The sequence below is a fragment of the Panthera onca genome, chromosome A1 (assembly GCF_046562875.1).
Source record: "Panthera onca isolate mPanOnc1 chromosome A1, mPanOnc1 haplotype 2, whole genome shotgun sequence".
Taxonomy (NCBI): domain Eukaryota; kingdom Metazoa; phylum Chordata; class Mammalia; order Carnivora; family Felidae; genus Panthera; species Panthera onca.
The window spans coordinates 214,829,946-214,851,824 of record NC_138339.1 but is presented as its reverse complement, the minus strand read 5'-3'; the positions used below and the strand labels follow the sequence as shown (position 1 = coordinate 214,851,824).

At 46.5% G+C, this 21,879-nt stretch overlaps 1 long non-coding RNA gene across 3 annotated transcripts in view; it reads left to right on the top strand.

The window, feature by feature from the left end:
- LOC132682057 (uncharacterized) overlaps positions 1-21,879 on the top strand; it is a 243,354-nt gene that overhangs the window by 35,912 nt on the left and 185,563 nt on the right. The window contains exon 1 of one of the 3 annotated variants that reach the window (XR_014137386.1): positions 1,500-1,692. The exons of the other annotated variants lie outside the window; for them this stretch is intronic. This is a non-coding gene — a long non-coding RNA (uncharacterized LOC132682057). Of the gene's footprint in view, positions 1-1,499; positions 1,693-21,879 lie in introns of those variants that run through there. 3 annotated transcript variants of the gene reach the window in all.

Below are 21,879 nucleotides of genomic sequence, written 5' to 3'. Positions count from 1 at the left end.
GGATCATCTCGAGGCTTGTGAGAAGGGGCACATTCCTCCCTCCCAGGGAAGAGGAACATTTGAGGGCTGGGCAAAGGGCTTCTCTTCCTTTCTGTGTCTCTGATTATAGATTGCTGGGTCTGGAGGATGAGGATGGGCTGGAGTCCTGCCTGAGCCGGGAGTTGGGATGTACAGTATTGCTTTCAAGACCTTAGTCATCAGTAAACAGCTATTATGCTCGGGCTCTAATGTGCTCTCTCTTCTGCTGGGTCGCCTGTGGTTGCCATGGATATGGCTTTGTCTTTGGAGGCCTATAACCAAGGAGGATTTAAGTAAATCCTCATGGGTCAATATTACCATAGCCCACCCCACCCCACCCCCCTGACCCCTCCCCAAAAAAAAGAGAGAAAGAAAAAGAGAAAATGAGGCCACACTAAACAACTCCAAGAAATCCTTAAACAGTTCTGCACTCATCACCAAAACAACAACAAAAAACCCCGGGCTTTAATTGCCGGAACTTACAGGGCACACATTTTAAAACTGTACTCAGAATTAGAAAGATGAGGTCCATTAATGGCTCTGATTGCAGCGAGTGTAAAATGATGGTATTTCCCGGTCTGGTGTTTTGGACAATATAAAGTTACATTTTGTTTTCTTGCCAGTGCTTAGTTTTTAGAATGCTTCTTGATTTGCCGTTTCTAAGATGTGTCATATTCCAGCATATAAACGAAGCTGTGTTTCAAGCAAACAGTAGTTGTTTCTGGCCACAGAGGATTCGGTGACATTTGGTAATGACTATGGAAGATGGGTAGATTGATTTAAGAAGGCTGAAAAAAGAAAGAAGACTGGGTCCTGAGCAGTGACCAAAGAGCTCCAGTGTCTTTGTTTGAAAACGCATGCACACTCCCCCCCGGGATTGCTCATAAGTCACCCCAGAGAAAGGTGCTGTCCCCTGGTAAAGCAGAGGTCAGAGGCTGAGAGCCCATGTGTGGCCACAGCCCCTCCATGCTTGGGTTCTTTGCTGGAGAGTTGCATCCTTTTAATGGGCTGCCCTTTGTGTATGTTTCTTTGTGTGTGTTTCCTGGGACCACACAGCTCAGGCAGAGAGGCAGGCTGTGGATGCTGGGATGAGGACCCCAGCCGAGGTACCCACAGCACAGAAAGGGCTGTTTCCGTAGCAGTGTTCATGCCGGCATCGCCAGGCTGCCCCCTTCCCTCCTGGTCACAACCTGAAGTTTTGTCACCCATCTTACTGGCTTCCGTGTTCACTGTCATTGGCAGCAAGACACTTCCAGTGAAGAAGTTGGGTCTGAGTTGCAATTACCCAGAGATCTCTTCCACTGAAGTGGGAAAAAGTGATGTCAATTTCCTCTCTGTGGGCTTTTCCTCTCTTGAGTTTTCACGAGTTTGTGTCAAACTCCAGATTAATCCACAGCCTCTCTTTGCTTGCCTTCCGAAACTCTCCCCAGTCCCTGCCTATCGTGTTACCCGGCAACCGTTGGGACTTCCCCAGTGGAGGATTATGACACTCTTGCTTTGATGCCAGGCGACCCAGTGCAAAGCCCCCTGTGATTGTCAGGAGCAGAGAAGGTGATAATGCTGCTGGCTGGTGGCCACCAGGGTCAGTGCTGGCCTGTCTGGACGAAAAAGGGAAGCTCACGCCTGAGCTGCCTCTGGAGGGTGCTGGGAGAAATGGCCTGCCTCCTACATCAGGTAGGAGTTGGCTCCCACCTTGCCCCCATCCTGCCTTGAGCTGCCTGGGAGGCCGAGGCCAAGTTCTAGAGTGGTCAGCAAACAGAGGCCCAGCTTCTGGGTTCGATGAGGTCTGTTGGGACGGGTGTCTTGGAGGCCTAACACAGCTTCAGGATGTGGGAGGAGTCCCCAGATAAACCTCTGCTAGGTTGTCTGAGCCGCTTTATCAGACTCTTGAGGAAATTCTGGTCCTCACGGCTTCCATGTAGTTCTTCCGGGACCACCACCAAACAGGATAGATTTCATGGAAAAGCTGAGGGCTGTGCTAATCCTTAGTTGGCAGCAGGCCAAGAGAGATAATTTTGATGTGGGTTAAAAGGAGTTTTCTGATTTTCCAAGCTGGTAGATGGAAAGGAAAAGGGGATGTCTGGAGTTTGGATTTGTGGATGACGGAAAGGACCTGGGAAGGTTATGAACTTTTAAATAGCGTCCTATCTGTACCGTTACCAAAGATCCCAAGAAAGAAAAGGCAGAAGCAGGCAATGTGGTGTAGAGGGAAAGCCGCCATAGCTCTGATTTTAAATGAACACAAACAAAAGATGGAAGGAGGGGCACAACATGAAGGGTGTCACAAAAGAATAGCAGGAATCTGTATATTAGTGTCAGAAAAACTGAAGTCCAGAATACGCTAAGACTCGTGAAATAGCAGCTGACATGAGAATAATGCTCTGTCATTTGCAAAGCATTTTCATGTAAATGATCACATGGATGCTCACAGTAATCCTGTGGGGGTGGGGGTGGGGCTGGGGGTGGGGTAGTTATTATCCTCAGAGTGTGTGGGGACTTCTCAGAGGCAAAGCTGGGATTTGAGCCCAGATCATCTTGGGCCAAATGCTGGGCCTTTCCACCACACCACATCACTTTTTGTTACATCATTTAGAAGTATATTTAGAGAAAGATGAGCAGGCCCGTGGTCCCGGAGACAGTGTGACAGTAGGCAACACTAGGTGCTCCTATATTTTCTTCAGTTCATCACGAAGCAACACAATCTTCAAAGGATAGAACCAAATTTCTTAAAGTGGATGAGACCTTCAAGGAGAATCGAGTTCTGTAAGCTCAGGCCTGGACATCGTAGATGGCTGTTTCCAAAGGGACCTGAATTTCTCTTGCATGGCACTTACTTCAGAAATTGCTTGCTCAGTATCTGTGTTTTCCACTAGCCTTAGCATCTTGAAGGCAGGATCCATGGCCATCCTGTCCATCACGGTGTCCCCTTTGGCTGCCCAGGCAATGGATAAATAACTAACCACAGAGCAACGAGCAGTAATTTTGGTGAAATTATAGAGAATGGGAGGTATGCCACAGAGAGAGGCAGAAGTCATCATGATTTACCAAAAAAAAAAGATTCTAGAGTCTACTTGCCAATTAACTAACATTAGTCTGTAAGGTATTTGTATTCATTTCAATGATAAAAATGAGGCCCAGATATAGAAAGTGACTCCCGTGAACTCATTTCAGTCATCCCAGAGATCCAATCAGAACCTCTGTTTTGGGTCGGTCAAGGCTGAGATTGGGCCATCTGGGCTGTAATGTCAGGAATAAATGCAGGAAAGAAAGGATTTCAAGGCAAGAATCTTTTGTTTTAGAGTCTAGGCTCTGGTTTCAGAATGAATTGTTCTATTAAGTACTCAGGCTTAGTAGAAGCAGCTTTACTTTCAGCTTGTGCTAGAAGGTACATATTTTAGAGACGGCGGGAGAGGATACATTCAACACCAAAGCCAAGCGATGCTATCAGTTATCAATACTTAACCATCATGACCATAGGCACCAGATGTGCAAATGTGAACACAGGCAGAATGTTCTCTAGAAGACATTGACTGGATTCAACTAAAGCCAGATTTCCAGAGATTTCTGAAGCTCCACTCTTCTCAGGAAGGACAGTAGTTAAAGGGAAGCTTCTTGGGGCGCCTGGGTGGCTCAGTCGGTTGAGCATCCGACTTCGGCTCAGGTCATGATCTCGTGGTCCGTGAGTTCGAGCCCCGCATCGGGCTCTGTGCTGACAGCTCAGAGCCTGGAGCCTGTTTCGGATTCTGTGTCTCCCTCTCTCTCTGACCGTCCCCCGTTCATGCTCTATCTCCCTCTGTCTCAAAAATAAATAAATATTTAAAAAAAAATTAAAAAAATAAAATAAAGGGAAGCTTCTCATCTCTTTTCCTGAACTCCAGACACACCTTTCCAACTCCATGTGTGAACTTTCATGGGGCTGGAAGGACCTCGAGCTAAGTCCATCTCATGCCTTTATCCTCCTCATTCACTTCACGGTAGTCACAGCGGTCTTGTCTTCTCTTGGCTCCTCAACACACTCAGGTGTTCCTACCCCAGGGCGCTGGCACCTGCCGTTCTGTCTTCCAGAACCCTTCCCTAGATCATCATTCCCACCACTGGCTTGGTGTCATTCAGGCCTCAGCTCAGAATCTCCTGGGAGAGGCCTGCCTGACCCATTTCCTGTTGTATTTTCCTCATGGTGCTTTCATCACAATACAAAATTGTTTAATTTCTCTTCTCTCCCTTCTCCCTCCCCTTCTCCTGTCTCTCTCCTTCCTTGTGCCTCTTCTTCCTTGTTTGCCTTCCCCACTAAAATGGGGGCTCCATGAGGCTGCTCTTTATCGGTCTTGCTTGCAGACGTATCTTCAGTGCCCGGGACGGCACCTGAGCAGGTGCTCAGTATATATTTGTTGTGTGACTATGTTGACTCGCCCCACCTTCTTCCTTGGCTGCTTCCATTTAGAACACTTACAGACACTACAGTCGTCTATTTTCAACACATGGTAAATGAGGAAAGGTAAATGGAGACCATTTGAAAGCCCTTTGATATTCCGTAAATAGTCTTAATTTTTGAGGTGTTTCTGATAACCTGAAAACAATCCACAGTGACAGACTCAGATCACCAGTTCTGGAGGCATCCAGAGGCCGAAGGAACTGTCCTGCAGTACCGGAAACCTCAGGGAAAGCTGAGGAAAGGGAACCCAGTGACTCTATCTGAGAATGCAAAAAGCACTGCTGGCAGGAGATAAGCCTGCTCGGGGTCTCTCAAAATATCCTTTATTCAGATTATGTTGTGCCACCTGATCAGTGCCCGTGGGCAAGCTCAGGGTTGGAAGGGGCTAGGAGCAGGCCAAGGATAGGCAGTAAAAGAGAAGCTTGGGTGGCAGAGGAAGCTGAGGAAAACACGTCCCAGGAGGTACTGGCTCCAGGTTAGCATTTCTGCTGATCTTCCTGAACGATGTGGGCATGCCCCCTCCCCTGCCCTTTACCTCGGTTTGAAGAAACAGGGGTGTTAGTGGGGAAGGTAGGAAGGGGTGAGGCTGTCAGACCATCTTGTGGAACAATACCCCCAATAACAGTCAATTAAATAAAATTCTGAGCTTAAGCAATACAGGTCTGCACAGCAGCTATGATGTCATTGAACCAATTGCCTTTTCCTCATTGTTCTGCCATCTTTGGACTTCGCCCTCATTTGGACTACCACCTCCACATTTCAGCCAGAAGAGGAGAAGAAGGGGAAGGAGCTCAACTTTCAAGCTTACCACGAGGAAGGTGCACGGGTACTCTCCATTCTTATCCCATTGGCCAGAACTTTGTCCGTGGACATGCCTCAGTCCAAAGGAGTCTGGGAAATGTGGTCTTGAACTGGGTGGCCGTGTCCCACCTAAAAATTCCACAACTGTGAAAAAAAAGGAAGAGATGTATCAGGAAAAGGCATTTCTGTCACAGGTGAGCGGAAGAAATTGCCTTGTGAATACGATGATGATTATCCTTTGCAACTGGCCCCGGGAAGAAGTAACTTCCCCGGGAGGAAAACCATTCGGCTGTCTGCCAGGTCTTTGCACGGCAAACTACAGATTTTGATAAACAGACCACTGCACACTTCTCCCTGGCAAGAATATAAAGCCCAGTGATAATAAGGCATATGAGTGCCATAAACCCTAAGTAGCTGTTTTGAAGTCATCAGAATGCAGCACCTACCGGATAATTCACCCAATCTGTCAGAATGCTGCTTCCTGCTTCCACCATCAACCATTTGGAATTAACTCTAAAGCAGGTCTGCTGTGGAGTCTAAATCTAGAAATAGTAGAATGTAAGCTCTGGAGATATTAAATTTGTGGCAGGCACTTACTCACTCGATGTGTAACTACTAGGTACCCACTGCACCAAGCTGGCCTATGGGGTGGGGCAGCTGTGATATTGAGAATGACAGAGATGTATGTTCACGAGTTCAGTGACAGAACATCTGCTTATGAATGAGGGCATTCACTCATTTGTTCATTCGTTCAACGACTATTTAGTGAACCCGTACTTTGAATCAGACCCACGGTACTGGGACATATTGATGAACAAGCAGGACAAGGACATATCCTTGCCTCAGAGGATATATTCTAGTGTGAGAAAAAAGGCAGGAAAGAAGAAAGCAAGCCTGTGAACAGACAGGATACTATAGAGTGATAAATACTGAAGGAACTAAATAGAGCAGTGATGGAGAACTTGGGCAGTGAATAGGAGGGTCAGTGAGGGCCTTTCTGAAGTGATGGTTGAATCCTGAAGGATGAGAAGCCAGCCACATGGGAAGCCAGGAGCAGGGAGGTGGCAAAGAGCTTGTGTGTTAGTGTGTCTGGTGTGGCCGGAGTGTTTTGAGTGAGGGGACACTGATGCAAGATGAGACTGACTGGACAAGGCTGGTCCCAGAGAGTTTTCTGGAAAGGGTGGAACTTGAGCCGATCCTTGCAGGACAGGTAAGGTTCGAGTCTGCGAGAGGGGAAACATTTGCAAAGTAGGGTGAGCTGTGAGGGGCTTGAGCCAGGACGGTGCCGACCCAAGATGGTGGGTGAGAAGGGTTCCTGATGGGAGGAGTGAGAGAAAAGGCTGGAAAGGCAGCCTCAGGAAACTTCTGGAAGGCAAAGGGACTTGAATTCTCAAAGATCATGTACAGCCATTTGATCAGGAGAGAGGCATGATCGAAGCGTGGTTTTAGAAAGATTTTCTACAAGCTAGGTAGTAGCCTCTCAGTCTTGGCACTATTGATGCTTTGGGCCAGATCATTCTTTGTTGTGAAGGATCCTGTACACTGCAGGATGTTTAGCAGCACCCCTGATCTCTAAATGCCAGGAGCACCCACCTTCCTAGTCCTGACGATCAAAAATGTCTCCAGATCTGGCCAAATGTCCTAGGGGGTGGGGGAAGGGAAAATCACTTCTGGTTGAAACCACTACTTTAAAAAAAAAAAATGGTTTTGTTTATCTTTATGTTTTTGTTTTTGAAATCAGAGTTTGGACCTGAAATATCTTGATCATTGACTGTTTTCTCTCACTATGATTGTATGGACGTAGGAACTACGGATTTAAATAGGAAGGCAACCTTAAGTTGTAGTTACTGAATATTTTTGACTTAAAGTTTAAGAAAAGCTTATACAAATAAGTTTCAATTCACTCTAAAATGAAGTTTTGCAAGCTTTGAGGGATCTTTCCTCTGCTCTGCCATCCCTTGATGTTTTCGGTCTTCTTACAGTGTGTCCCCCTCTACTCGGGTGGATGAGCTCCTTAAGGCCACCCCTAGGGGGATTGGGGGAGGTGGGGCACAGAAGGAAAGGCCCTTTTCCAGCCAGGAGATGTGTACACTGAGCTGAAAAAACATTAAGGAGGATTGTTTTGAGATTTTTTTCAGACCCCTAAATTGTTTTTTGTTTAAAAAAAATTTTTTTTTAATCTTTATTTTTGAGAGAGTGAGAGAGAGACAGAATGAGGGCAGGGGAGGAACAGAGAGAGAGGGAGACACAGAATCCGAGGCAGGCTCTAGGCTCTGAGCTGTCAGCACAGAGCCCGACGTGGGGCTCGAACCCACGAACCGTGAGATCATGCCCTGAGCCGAAGTCGGACACTTAACCGACTGAGCCACCCAGGTGCCTCCAGGCCCCTAAATTTAAATTAGCTTTGTGGGAACTCTTTGGGATTAACTCCCCCTCAAAACACCCCCTGAAATATATCCCTTCGTGGCTTCCCTTCTCTAGATGATATTTGAAAGATATGCAAGAGAATATGAAGAACTCCAGAGAAAATGTATTTTTTAAAACATTTTTTTTTTAAGTTTATTTATTTTTAAGAGAGAGATAGAATGTGAGCTGGGGAGGGGCAGAGAGAGAGGGGGACACAGAATCCGAAGCAGGCTCCAGGCTCTGAGCCGTCAGCACAGAGCCTGATGCAGAGCTTGGGCTCACAAACTGTGAGATCATGACCTGAGCTGAAGTCAGACGCTTAACCGACTGAGCCACCCAGGTGCCCCATGGAGAAAATGTATTTTTAAAACCTATCTTCCTATGTCTTAAAAAAAAAAAAAAATTAATGTTTATTTATTTTTTGAGAGAGAAATCATGAGCAGGGGAGGGGCAGAGAGGGAGGGAACAGAGGATCCGAAGCAGGCTCCATGCTGTCAGCAGCGAGCCCCTTGTGAGGCCCGAACTCACAAACCGTGAGATCATGACCTGAGCTGAAGTTGGATGCTCAAGCCACCAAGCCACCTAGATGCCCCTCTCCCTAAGTCTTTTAAATAATATACTGGGTTGAGTCGCAAATTCACCCACCCTCCCACCCCAGTTCATGTGGGCTTGGAACCTCAGATTTGGAAATAGTCTTTGCAGGCGTAATTAGTTATGATGAGATGACACTGGATGAAAGTGGATCCTACATCCAGTGAATGGTGTGCTTAAAAGAAGGGGGGACCCACAGAGACACAGTGGGAAGGGGGCCATGTGAAGAAGGGGGCAGAGGTTGGAGTGACACAGTACAAGCCAGGGAACACCAGGATTGCCCGGAGCCAGAGAAGCGGGGAAGAGGCAAGGAGGCATCTTCCCCTCGGGAGCTACGACAGCCACGGACACCTTGACTTTGGACGCGTAGCCTCCAGACCTCCGACAGAACGGATTGCTGTTGTTTTAAGCCCTGCCGTTTGTGGTAATTTGCGGTAATTGCAGCCCTAGGAAATGAATACAAATGGTTATGTTATAATCGGGTTTAGTTTTTTTGTTGACACGTGGGCTTGCTAGTTTCTGCTTCAGACTCCTTGCTTTTCAGAGCTGGCCATTAACTTGCAGCAGAAGGCTAAACTTCGGCCACAGGCTTCACCAATCGGTTCTAAACGAGACCCGCTTCATTCCCGTGCCACCGAAACCACAGCCCGCAATCCTGGGCGACGCACAGGTCTCCCCTCGGAAGCCTGCACGTGGCAGAAACGCTTCCTTCAAAGCAAATTCCAAGAAGCGAGGCCTGGGTAGTCCTCTGGGGTGGGCGTTGGTGGGTCATGGCTCCCGGTGTCCTAACTAAAGGAGAGGATGCAGCGACTCTAAATTAAAGGGGAAAAGGGGAGGCTTCTGGTCAGATCCCAGAGAGGAACAGTGGGGAAGTGAGTCAATGATTGGTGGATGTGGGAATGGGAGGGAGAAGCAAAGGGGGGGGGGGCAGAAGGCTGGGATATCAGGGGATGGGGAATGGGAGTGGGGGGAGAGAAAGAGAAGGACAGCTGAATCCTTTCAAGAGGGGAGGAAAATGGTCTTAATTTACCATAGGCGAAAACAAAAAAGGAAGATTACACAACAGTTTTAATGACAGGGTTTCTGTCACTCACCCTGATAGTAGTAATTATGTTTATTATGCGGATTTGGTGGTGAAGGTGCTGTCCTGCTCAGCCCGTGCTGCCGAGGGGATCAATGGAGGCGGTTGATAGCATCCACCAAATAAAGCCTGGGAGGTCTGGACATCCTCAGTTATAATTCTACAAACACAGTTGCTTAGGAAATCAGCACTTCAAATTAACTAAAGCAGGTAGACATATTCTCCTCCTTTACTCTGTATCCTTACTATGTCCTGTGTTTATTTCTCTGCTGTTGGAGGGGGTAGACACTTGCCTGGTTTTATCTTTAGCCAAAAGAAATAATTTGCACACATGTCTTTAGAAGAGAAATAAGTGACTATATTGCTTGTCTAGAAAACAACTCAGAAATTCACCTCACCTTTAGGTGAGGAATGAGGGGAGGTGTGGGGAGTGTTGGGTGGGAGCAAACTGTTCCCCCGGCAGCCAGGGAGCAAACATTGCCTGCTGTTGGCTTTGGATAATTTTACCTCATTCAGAAACACCTATTCAGCAACTGTTGTATGACAGGCACTGGTATAGGCTCTTTGGATAAAGACTTTTTTTTTTTTTTTAATTTTTTGGTAATGTTTATTTTAAGAGAGAGAGAGAGTGAGAGCGCGCGTGCACCCAAGTGGGGGAGGTGCAGAGAGAGAGACAGAGAGAGAGAGACAGAATCTGAAGCAGGCTCCAGGCTCTGAGCTGTCAGCACAGAGCCTGAAGCAGGGTTCAAACCCATGAAGTCTGAGATCATGACCTGAGCTGAAGTTGGACACTTAACCAACGGAGCCACCCAGGCTCCTGGAAATGGTTTTTTAAAAAGGGTTTGAGTGTTTAGTAGAAAGATTGATGATTAAATCATTCATTCATTCATAAAACAGTTATCGACTCCCTTCCATGTGCCAGAGACTGTTCTGGCACTTGTGATACAAGGATAAACTGAGCCGATGAAGGCTTGAAGTCAAAGACGTATATGTGTTGAGTGGATGAAGGAAGCCCCCTTTGGGCCTGGGGGAGTCAGGGAAGCTTCCCAGCATATCTGTCAAAGCTTGGAAGGTGCCGAGGAATGCCTGCTGGCTGTTCTTTTAACTGAGACTTTAAAGTTGTTGCAAAGTTTATATGTGATAATCATCATCATTGCCCTTCCTAAAAACTGGAAAGTGACCTGGCAGAGAAAACCTAGCATCTCAACAAAGGATGTTTCAGGATGAGGCTTTTTGTTCTTCATCTACTCACTCTGTACAGACTCATCCACCCTCCAAGCGTTAACTCCCTGGTGGCTGATGACCCCAAAATGCTCAGTGATCCTAGAGTTCTAGGTTCTCCACCTCCCAACCTCGGTGACTGGCCTGGCGTCTTCCAGATACCTCGTCAGCCCGGGGCCGTTCCTCTCCCTGCTTTCCTCGGGCTAAATCATTCTCTGAACTGTCTCCTCGCAGCCACTGCTTGGGACTGACTTTCCCTGTGCATATGACCAGGGCCTGTGGATTTGTCCAGGACTCCAGGGGCCAGGGAGGGCCTGGGTAATTTCCCAACACCCTCTGGGTCTTCTCCCTCCAGGTGGGGCTCACAGTCCGGGGCCCACAGCACAACAGAAAGAGGAAGACGCTCCTTTCTCTCATTACTCCCTGGAGGGTTTCTTGAACCCCCCCCCCCCCCCCCACCACCACCTTTACTCCGGAAAGCAGGTAGGTTCCCTCCAGCTCTGGTGAGTTTCAAATTCTTGGACTGTGAAGGATCCATTGGAGACTCCCTCTAAGGACTAAGAACGGAAGAATCATTTTGCCAGTAGCTGTGCTAGGGCCTGGGAGTGCCAGGGACTGGTAGGAAGGGGTGTGTGTGTGTGTGTGTGTGCCCACTTTACAAACTCCTCCCCTGCTTCCAGAGGTCGTGGGCTCCTGGCAGGGGTGGGGGGGTCCGACTACTCTGTCATCTCTGTAGGGTTCCTGCTCCTGCTGCGAGGCTCCCCTTTTTGACAGCAGGGTTGGTATTTTCTCTGTAGCCAGCAGGCTGCGAGACGAGATGTGTGCCCTGGTGGTGTGGGAGGCACGGAGTTTGCCTCCTGCTCCTGCTAAATGAATCATGTTAACCTAATACTCAGAGGCAGGCTCCTTCTGCACCGTGGCTACACCCAAAACCGGGTGAGGAAGGCCTCCCGAGCCAGGCGCTCGGTTACACAGTTCCTTGGTGGGGTCTCACTCCGGGTCCTACCTCGTGCCTTCTGTACCCATGCTGTCACCCCTGAAATGTAGACATCCGAGGGCCATCACTAATTCACTAGGTGTCCTCCTTCAGCCTGGGCATGCATTTTTAATTAACTTTTATATCAAGACTCAGGTGACACGGCCCTACCCCCTTCTCTGTCCTCTTGGAACATAGCTAAAGTCAGCTGTGAGCTGTTATTCCACACAGAGGAGCTCTTGCCAGTGTCTTCCCTGCAAAGCGGCAGTTGCTACTTATTTGCAGACTATTTTAAATATTTCATGGAATTAATTTCAGATTTAGTGTCTTCATCAGATTGCTAGGAGGGTACTTGTAGATTAATACGTCCGGGCCTCCTATTTTATAGTTGAAAAAAAAAGTGAGACTCAGAGACGTTAAATCATTTTCCCAAGGTCACACAGCAAGTTTGTAGGAGGGCCCACATGAAAGCCTAGGTCTTCTGAGTCCCAAGCCTAAGCCCCTTCATTATACTATGAATTCTCTAAGATGATAAATTTAAATCCAGGCAGTGGCCTGAACCCCCCCAGCCCCTAATTCCAAACGAAATCATGAAACAAAATCTTGAAAGTGACCCAGTCTTCAAGAGAAAGAGTGAAGTATGGTCATTCACAGAGGATGAGCAAAAGGCATTATTGTTATTTGGTTCTTTGTTGTTTGAGGTCCACAGCGATAAAGGCATTAAACTCTCGAAGCAGAAACCAAAAAGTGCCAGGAGAAAAAAAAAGAAAATCTAAAATAAGACCTCAAAGAAAATAGAAACTGGCATATAAATCGTAAGTTATGGTAGGTTGCATGCAGAGAGCCATCTGAAGTGGAAACAGGCTGCAGGGCGCCTCAGAAAAGGCGAGGACTCGAGTCTGATAGCCAAGGTTCCAAATCTCGGTTCGAGCGTTTACTAAGGGTGGTTTGGAGGCAGTTCATTTCTCAGAGCTTCGGTTTCCCCCTTTGTAAAAGGAAGCTGACATCTGTGGCAGAGCGGTGATGTGAGGAAGGGCCGGCAGGCGCCCGGTGGTGCCTCGTCTGCAGCTGGCACTCAGTATGTGGTAAAATGTGTGACTGCCTGTACCTTGAATTGCAGGGGAGACCCTGGCAGGCTGACGCCAGCCCCAGCCCCCAGCAAAGGGCTGAAGGGGGGGCCCCGCCTGGACCAGGGGACTCGGGTTTGTTCCTGGTGAGGATTTAGAATGCTTCCTCTCTGTTCTTGTGCCTTCTAATGGGTGGTTTTTCCCCGGGGGACGGTTCTGCCCTGAGGGGGCATTTGGCAAGCAGACAGCGTTTATCCTCTTAGACTAACATTCAGGTTTGACTTGTGGATGCAAAGCTAAGCTTCACAGAAGATGGGAGGAAGTTCTGATTTAGGGGGGCTTCTTTATTTGGTTTGTATTGTGTGATGATGTTTTTCTTCAACCTCTTTAGCAACCCCTAGGGCCCTAGGCTAGATGTCAATTCAACCCTTTGACAGACATCTCTTGTTTCCTTTCCTCCTTCCTCTGGTGGTCGTATCCTGATTTTCTCTGAGAAAACTGCCCTGCTGCACTCACTGTCCCTGTGGGGAAGCAGATACGGGAATGTGACCATTGTACCACAGGCCCACAGTGGCTGGTCAGCAAGGGACATGGACCAATTAGTGCCAGAGCTTCTATAAACTGTGGGGCAGAGGCTCTCATTTTTCTCTGGGTACACTGAGGAGAGAGGATATGATAGGAAAAGACAGGATTCAGTAGGCAGAGAGGGAAACGTTAGGACCCGAGGTCCCTGGGTGGGGACAAACACATATTTCGGAACAATGCTGGGAGCGTCATCTGAGCACAGCAAACCCCCTCAGGGGTAAAGTTCCTCTTCAGAATGTAACAGACCCCACCTACTCCCCCTCAAGTTTCCCTCAGCAATTTAACTAAAAAGAAGTAGCAGCCCATAAAATGTATGACCCACAAGGAACGTATGGTCATAGACCGCCCCTCATACAATAGAAATGAGCCGATCAACAAGGAACGACTAGACATTTAGAGTTACCTGCCCAATGAGGGTAGAACCTGAGAAGAAACAGGGGAGAAGGACAGGGGGCCGACCCAAACCCTATAAAACATTGTCCCTTGCCTATAGTCCGCGGGCACTCACTTTTGGATGCCCCCTCTCTGTAAAGAGTTTTTATACTATTCTTACTTTCTGATCTTATACTCTAATAAACTTTTGCCTGCTGCTCATTTTATTTTGTGTCCACCTCTTCGTTCTTTGAGCGGTGAGACAACGAACGCCAGGTCTGAGGTAAAAAAGCCTGCAACAGGATACAGGCCTCAGGATGCAGAAGTTATCTCGTACACAGGGAGGTGTGTGGGGATGATGGGCCTTCCAGGGAAAGCAGAACAGAGAAAAGAGTGAGCCCCAGTGACACCTTTCAGGCCTCAAACCCCAACCTGTCTGTACTTTTTACTTATTTGAGCCAATAACTCTCCTCCTTTTTAAAAAGCATGACATAGTTTTAATTATGTTTCAGTCATTTGTCACTGAGAGTCCCGGTGAAGACAAACCAGGAGGTTGGATATAATGAGCTGGGAGGAAGCACGCGCCCTCTGAGAGCACTTTTCAAACTGAAGAGTTTCTACAGAACCATATTGCTGTAGAAGCATTTTTCCTCTGGGAGGACGCTTTGCAGCTTCTATTATTATTATTATTTTCACTTATTTTTTTGCCTGCCCAACATCTGAACCTCTTTCCAAAGGAGTTGTGGTGGGCCTAGAATGGCTGGAAAAGCCAGATATATACCCCTGAAGGCAAGGCTTTGGGTACTTCATCTAGGTGTGGCCAATTAGATCGTCTGGCTTGGATTTAGAATCTGGAAGGAGTCACCTGGATGCTCCGTCAGTTAAGCGTCTGACTCTCGATTTCAGCTCAAGTCGTAATCTCACAGTTTGTGAGTTCTAGCCCAACATCGGGCTTTCCACTGACAGCTCAGGGCCTGCCTGGGACTCTCTCCCTCCCTCTCTCTCTGCCCCTCCCCTGCTCGCTCACACTTTCTCTCTCTCTCAAAAGGAATAGGGGATGGTGGGGGAGTTTGTTCTGGCAGCAACAACAGTGGATTCCAGGGCAGCAGTGGCCATGGTGACCCCAGTGGGGTCCAGTCCCCAGTGTCATTTCTGGTGTCCAGTCAGTGTCCAGCAGTGGCCACAGGAGTGTGTCTCCGAGTTGCCCAAGGGCCCTTTTCCCTGCCTGTTTTCCCGAGGCAGCCTCTCCGGCCTTCCCTTGATTATGTAAACTACTCACTATTCTCTTAATAGATTATTTCCTGCTTCAACTGGTCAGTCACTTCCTGTTGCCAGAACCATGAAAAGGCCTCCTGAGAGAGGTCCCATCTGCTACTTGCATCAGCAGATATTGCTGTGTGACAGTATAACTCAGTGGCTTGAAACAATGGGTATTATTGTTCAACGATTTGGTGGCTTGAAGAGGACAGAATTTCATTTCTGTCTCAGATAATAGTATGAGGTAGGTGTCCCAGATTGGCATGTGGGTCTGCTCCATACAGCCATTCACTTCTTCTCCATTTCTTCCATTGCATGTCTCCTCCCTCTCCTAGGGTGTTGTCCTTGTCCGCATAGGTGACGTTTCCTTCACTCCATGCCAACACGCAGCCATCAAGAAAGGGAAAGTGTGCCCAGGAGGCACAGCCGTGGTCTTGGGGCTCAGGCCAGAATGGTATGGGTCCACTTCTCACCATCCACTGCTGACTGCAAGTTGGGCTAAGGAATGTGGAGGGAAAGTGGAAGCCGAGGGACAATTAGCCTTCTCTTCCATAATATCATGATTTTGAAAGAATGATTATCACATAGTGGATCTTTGAAGCACAGGGGTAGGTGGGTGGAATTTTTTTTGGTTTTTTTGATGATGACGATAAAGGCAAATTCAACTTTTTTTTTTTTTTATTAATGTTTATTTTTGAGAGAGTGCAGAGAGAGGAGCAGAGAGAAGCAGGCTCTCCGCTGACAGCAGAGAGCTTGAGGCAGGGCTCGAACTCACGAACCGTGCAAAATCATGACCTGAGCCTAAGCCAGATGGTCAATCGACTGAGCCATCCAGGTGCCCCGATGATGAAGGCAAATTCAGTCTTTCAAAAAAAAATTTGGTTGGTACATATTTTGATCTAGATAAAGGGAACAAGCCAGCAGTAGGGAGACTCTGCCCTGTGTTTAGGTTCTGGCATATTCTAACTTTCCAATCTTTGTGAGTTTCTTTATTTGTAAGATGGGTATTGTGATGACTGCCCTGTGAGATTATTGCAAGGATTCAGTGAGGTAAGTTAGCACCCAGATCTGTCCCTGGCATACACTGGGTGCTTGGTAATAACTGAGGTTACCTTAGAGGCCAGTGTGCTAGAGTGTGAATGAGAAACGAATAGTTTATTCTTCTGCTACTTACCAGCTCTGGGAGTTTGGGAAACAGTCCCTTAACTTCTCCAGGTCTTGGGACGTTTGTCTGTGAAAGGGACGACCCCTTTTTATCTGACGTTTGTGGTTTCTTTCCGAACAAGGCTATGCAATGTGTCCGTATCGTATTTCGTATTTTGAATATCTCATTGCCTCTTCCAGCTCTCTTGGAGGAAGGGCCAGCGTTGCCACTCACCGTCCGTAACAACGCTAGGCAGTTTAGTTAAGCTTTCTAACTGCTTTCCCGTTGTGGTGAATTGTGCATAATTTCTCTTTTGAACGATTGTCGCATAGGTTAATTGGGGTCACATACGTGACAGGGGATTCACCAAGAGCCTCAAGAGATGTTAGGCGTTATTGTTTTTATTAAATGTGAGGATCAAGTGGCTGCTGTGTTTTGTGTCTTCTTTAAGAACAAATTTTCCAGAAACACTGATACGGAAACAGGATCTTGCCTCTCCGCTGCTTATTCCTCAAGTAGTTATAATCCTTTGTTTGTGACACCACAGTGAGTTGCCCCTGGAGAGGATTCTAACGTTGTGAATAGAAGATTAGGTCTTGGAGTGACAGCCTCTTAAAGACGGTAGTCTGAAGGTCTTGTAAAAAGAGTCTGGAGAAACTTCTAGTCTCCGGTCTTCACAAATGTTATGCCATAGTGAATGTTGAGTAGCAACAGTAGTGTATAGGGTATGGAAATGAAAGGTATTCCATGCGTGGCATTCCATGCAGTGCTGTGATGAGTCCTCAACTTGTGCTTCTGTTTGGGTATTAGTCCCTCTGCGGCATTATTCAAATCCTATGTGACAGGAATAGCTTAGGGCAAAGTACTCTAGGTTTATAGATAAAACTCAGTCTGAGAGGAAAACTTGTGTGTAGTTCAAGGACGAAAGGCCTGAGAGCCTGGGAACTGGGGTCTAATCTCAGCTCTGCCATTAACTAGCTGTGTCCTTGGACAAGTTTTGGAAGTAGTCTCTGTATTTGTTCCGTTGCTGGTAAGAGAGAGGCGGGACTAGACTCAGGCCATCACCGGATGATCTCCTATATCCCTCTGGTTCTGAATTCTGTGTTGCTAGGGCTGACTTTTCAGATCCCAGCAGACCTGGTTTGTTTGGGGCTTGGTTAGGCTAAGTGCCCTGCTTACTAACCTTGGAAACCTTTATTCCAACACTGGCATAAAAACAGCCCTGTGAGAACATGTTGTGCAAAGGAACGACAGGGATCAGGGAGAAGAAAACAAATTGTTTTTCCCTACAGGCAGTACATTTGTGCTCAGAGGTCAGACATGAATGCTTAGCCTCTGGAACAGGGGAGAAAATTCAGTTCAACGCATGCTGATTGAGTGACTTAACGTGTTAGAGACATAATGGAGATCTGATGACAAAGAACCCAAGGTCCTGTCCAGCCCCTGTTCTCGAGCAGTTTGATCAGGTTAGGGAGACCAGGCAGGGCCACGTGTGCACGCCTGCACACAGAAGCACACACACTCACACTCATAATAGTGAACAGGCACGATACTTCCACAGGCACTGAGTATAATGCAGGACACCAGCCAGGCCACTCAGGGCCACCAAGGTGAAAAATGTCCCCATCCTCAAGAGATGTAGTTAAGGCGAGTACCTAGAAGATGGTCTTAGAAAAAGGCAGAGAGAGGAGAGCCAGAGATGATAATAATAAAACATATTTACATAGTGCTTTACTAAGTCCTTTTGCGCATAGTCCACATTCTCTCTCCTGGGTGGCGTTTACACCATCCCTTCTGGTTTTTCTCCCATTTCTCTGGCCACCTTCTCAGTTTCCTTTGTGGGACCTTTTCCATGGCTTGCCCAAGACAATGTTCCTGGGTGACTTCCTGCACAGCCATGACCTCAGCCATCACTTAATCTGCTGATGGCTTTTGCTAGAATGTCAGCTCCACGAGGACAGAAATCTTGCCTATTTTTCGTCTCGAGTTAGCCCCAGTAATTGACACGGTGCCTTGTCCATCATAAATCTTAAAAAATGTTTATTGTAAACTAAATTTGCATCTGTAGTTCAGAGCCAGTCCTCACTTGTTGTCGTAGAAAACCAACTGTCCATTTGCATCTCTACTTGCAAACTCATGGTACCTTACACTCAAAATGTCTGAAAAGAACTGCTTACCTCCAAGTAATCCCCGTAAAACTCGTACTTCATTGAGATAGCCCTATCTCAGCGAGTTGTACTTCTGTCTGCCCCAATCATCCAAGCCAGAAACCCAAGAACCTTTTTGGACTTGTGCTATATCCTACTCTTTCCTTTAGTCTTCACGGTTAGTCAGTCAACAAACCCTAATGAATCCATCTGCTCATGTCCCTTCTCACCTTCACCTGGGTTATTTCTACAGTATCTCAGCTGGTCTCCCCTCCTTCTCGTAAGTGTTCCTGGTCTTCCAGCATGAGCGGTGAGTTCCAATCTCATCCTTATTTTAACTAGAAGTTTTTCTATTGTTGTTTTCTCTTGGTCTTAATTTCCTCTCATTTTAAAGACATTTTTTGGGGGGTGCCTGGGTGGCTCAGTCGATTAAGTATCCGACACCAGCCCAGGTTATGATCTCGTGGTTCATGTGTTTGAGCCCCGGGTCAGGCTCTGTGCTGACAACTCAGAGCCTGGAGCCTGCTTTGGCTTCTGTGTCCTCTTCTTTCTCTGCCCCTCTCCTCATATTCTGTCTCTCAAAAATAAATAAGTGTTAAAGAAATTTAAAAATTAAATAAAAGACATTTTTTTCTTGCTGCATGGTATGTATGTATTTTTAGAAGAAGCCTAAAATATCACCAAAGTGGTAAATAATATATACACACTATGTTAATTTGAAACCTTTTGATTCCAAGTGAAAGAAAACTCAAACCAACTTAAATAAAAAAGGAGGACATTTTTGGTTCATGCAGTTGGGCAACAGGAGAATGATTTTGGCTTCGAACATAGCCAAATATAGTCAGTTGAGCATCCGACTTTGGCTCAGGTCAGGATCTCATGGTTCACAAGTTCAAGCCCTGCATCGGGCTGTGTGCTGACAGTTCAGAGCCGGGAGCCTGCTTCAGCTTCTGTGTCTCCCTCTCTCTCTCTGTACCACCCCCTGGCTCGCTTGTGCTCTCTCTCTCTCTCTCAAAAATAAAGAAATATTTAAACAAAACAAAACAAACAAAAAACATAGCCAAAAAATAGAGCGCAAACACCGTCAACGTGGCTCTCTCTGGTTCATCACCTTTTGGCCCTGATTTCCTCTGTCAGATCAGCAATCTTACCTTTATGAGTGATCTTTACTAGTGATGTCAAAAATATAATCAAACCGCATAAGTAGATTGCATTTTTCCAAGAAGGCCATAACTGGATCTCCCATTTTACATGCTGCTCTTATGATGTGACGTTGTTACTTTTCCCCTCAAGAGGTGGGGTCTAGATTCCCTTTTATTGCATCTGGGCAGGTTTGTGACCATTGCAAAATGACCCTGCGTGACTTTTGGGTCTGGCTCTATAAAAGGTGACATGGCTTCTGTCTGTTCCTCTTGGGACCCTTTCTCTTGGAACCCAGCCGTCGTGCCATGAGGAAGCCGAATAAGCTGTGGAGTGGAACCCTCCTTGGCGACGGCTGATTCCCCGGGCAGCACCGACCTTCAGATATGTGAGTGAATGAGGGTTCAGGTGATTGCAGCGTCAGCCACTTTCAAGCCCTCCCAGCTGTGCTGTGCACCCCGCGTCCCACAGGACGTTATGGAGCGGAGACGTGTTGACCCTGCTGTGCCCTGTCAACTTCCTGGCCCATAGAGACTGTAAGAGATGATGAGATGATGTTTCAAACCACTAAATATTGAGGGAATTTGTTGCACAGCACTAGATAGGTGAATACCCAGAAAAGTGTGGGACATCCCATGTGGCTCACCAGGCCCTTCCTTCCTGCTTAAGCACGCTTTTAATAAAATGAGGTCAAAAGTAATAATTACACTCATCTTACCCAGCAAGAAGGGTTTACGTTTGAATATCTCCATTTTACGGCAAGATTATTATTGAGCTTACGTGACATTTTTCAGGGAACCGTGCCTCAGACAGCCATAGATTCTAGAGTTGTTTACTACAAACAATCCAAACCCACAGACATCCTGCTAAAAGCATTCCGTAGATAAAGACTTTCCTTCTTGAAACGTTAACTATTATCAGGTCAGTTATCACACTTACCAAGAGACTAGGCCGAGTCACTTGCCTTCTCTTGCAGGGATCCCTCTAGTAATTGGGGAAGAAATGGGTCACGGGCCAGCTGTTTTAACTCCTTCCACCTCAACCCTTCCACTCAACAATTTTTCCCCTGATAGAGGCAAGATGTCTGCCTTGAGCCCTAGTCCCACAATTCACCCTCTCAGTAACCCAACCAAAAAAGAGAATGCCTTTCTGTCATTCTTCTAGAATAAGTCTCAGTATATCTCTACCTGGCTCTGATGTCCGAACCAACCTTTAGAACACTTAAACTACATGGATCGAGGAAAATTAGGGTGTTGTTATAAGAAGAGAGAAATGCTGGGGCGCCTGGGTGGCTCGGTCGGTTAGGCGGCCGACTTCGGCTCAGGTCATGATCTCGCGGTCCGTGAGTTCGAGCCCCGCATCGGGCTCTGTGCTGACAGCTCAGAGCCTGGAGCCTGTTTCAGATTCTGTGTCTCCCTCTCTCTGACCCTCGCCCGCTCATGCTCTGTCTCTCTCTGTCTCAAAAATAAATAAACGTTAAAATAAAAAAAAAAAATTTAAAAAAAAAAAAAAAAAAAAAAAAAGAAGAGAGAAATGCTGGGCCTAAAACAATGAAAAAAATAGCTGATACACACACAATATAATTATAAAAATATATAAAAATATATATTTAATATATATATAATATATATATTAAATATATATAAATATATAAAATATATAAAAATATATAATTATAAAAATTAACATGCATTAAAAACATTTAATTATATACCAGACTTCTTTCTTAATTGGTCCCACTTCAGTCTATTCTCCCTCCCATTGCTAGAGATTTCTTTTTTCTTTCTTTTCTTTTCTTTTCTTTTCTTTTCCTTTCTTTACTTTTCTTTTCTTTTCCTTTCTTTTCTTTTCTTTTCTTCTCTCTTTTCTTTTGAGATAGAGAGGGCACAAGTGAGTGAGAGACAGAAAGAGAGAGTGAAGGAGAGAGAGAAAAGTGGGGTTCACCCGGGGCTCATGTTTTATCCAAAGTGGGGCTGGAGCTCACCCGATGTGGGACTTGAACTCACAAACTGTGAGGTCATGACCTGAGCCGAAGTCAGATGCTTAACGACTGAGCTGCCCAAGTGCTCTGGAAAGAGATTTTTAAAATGCAAGTCCAAATATTCTGGTATATTAGCATCTTGGGGGTAGAGACTTTATTTGTTCATTGTAAGAGTTAGAGTAATGTCACCTGCTGTAACAACGTCCCATGTTTCAGCAGCTTAACACAGCAGAAATTCATTTCTCAGTCTCATAAAATAAATATTCCTGGTTGATGGGGGGTTTTCCTCTATATGGTCATACAGGGACCCTGACTCTTTCCTTTTTGTGGATTTTCCATGACTTAAGTCTTGGGAATCCTGCATTCAGTAGTGGATAAGGGAAGAGAAGCCACACTTCTTAACATTTTGGCTCAGAAATGACACATATTAGTTCTGTTCATCTTCCATTGTTGAGAAATGGTCACATAGTCCCATCTAAATGCAGGGGGCACTGGGAAACGTTGTTCTTGGTTGGGATGTCAGTTCTCTGTGACAATTTTATGAAGGGGGTGGGGGACACGAAATCTGTTGGTCAGCTAGCCGTCCCAGACACATTTATCTTTGTATTCCTGGCTCCTAACCCAGTATCTGATGCTAGAGTTGATGTCTAGGGTGGCTGT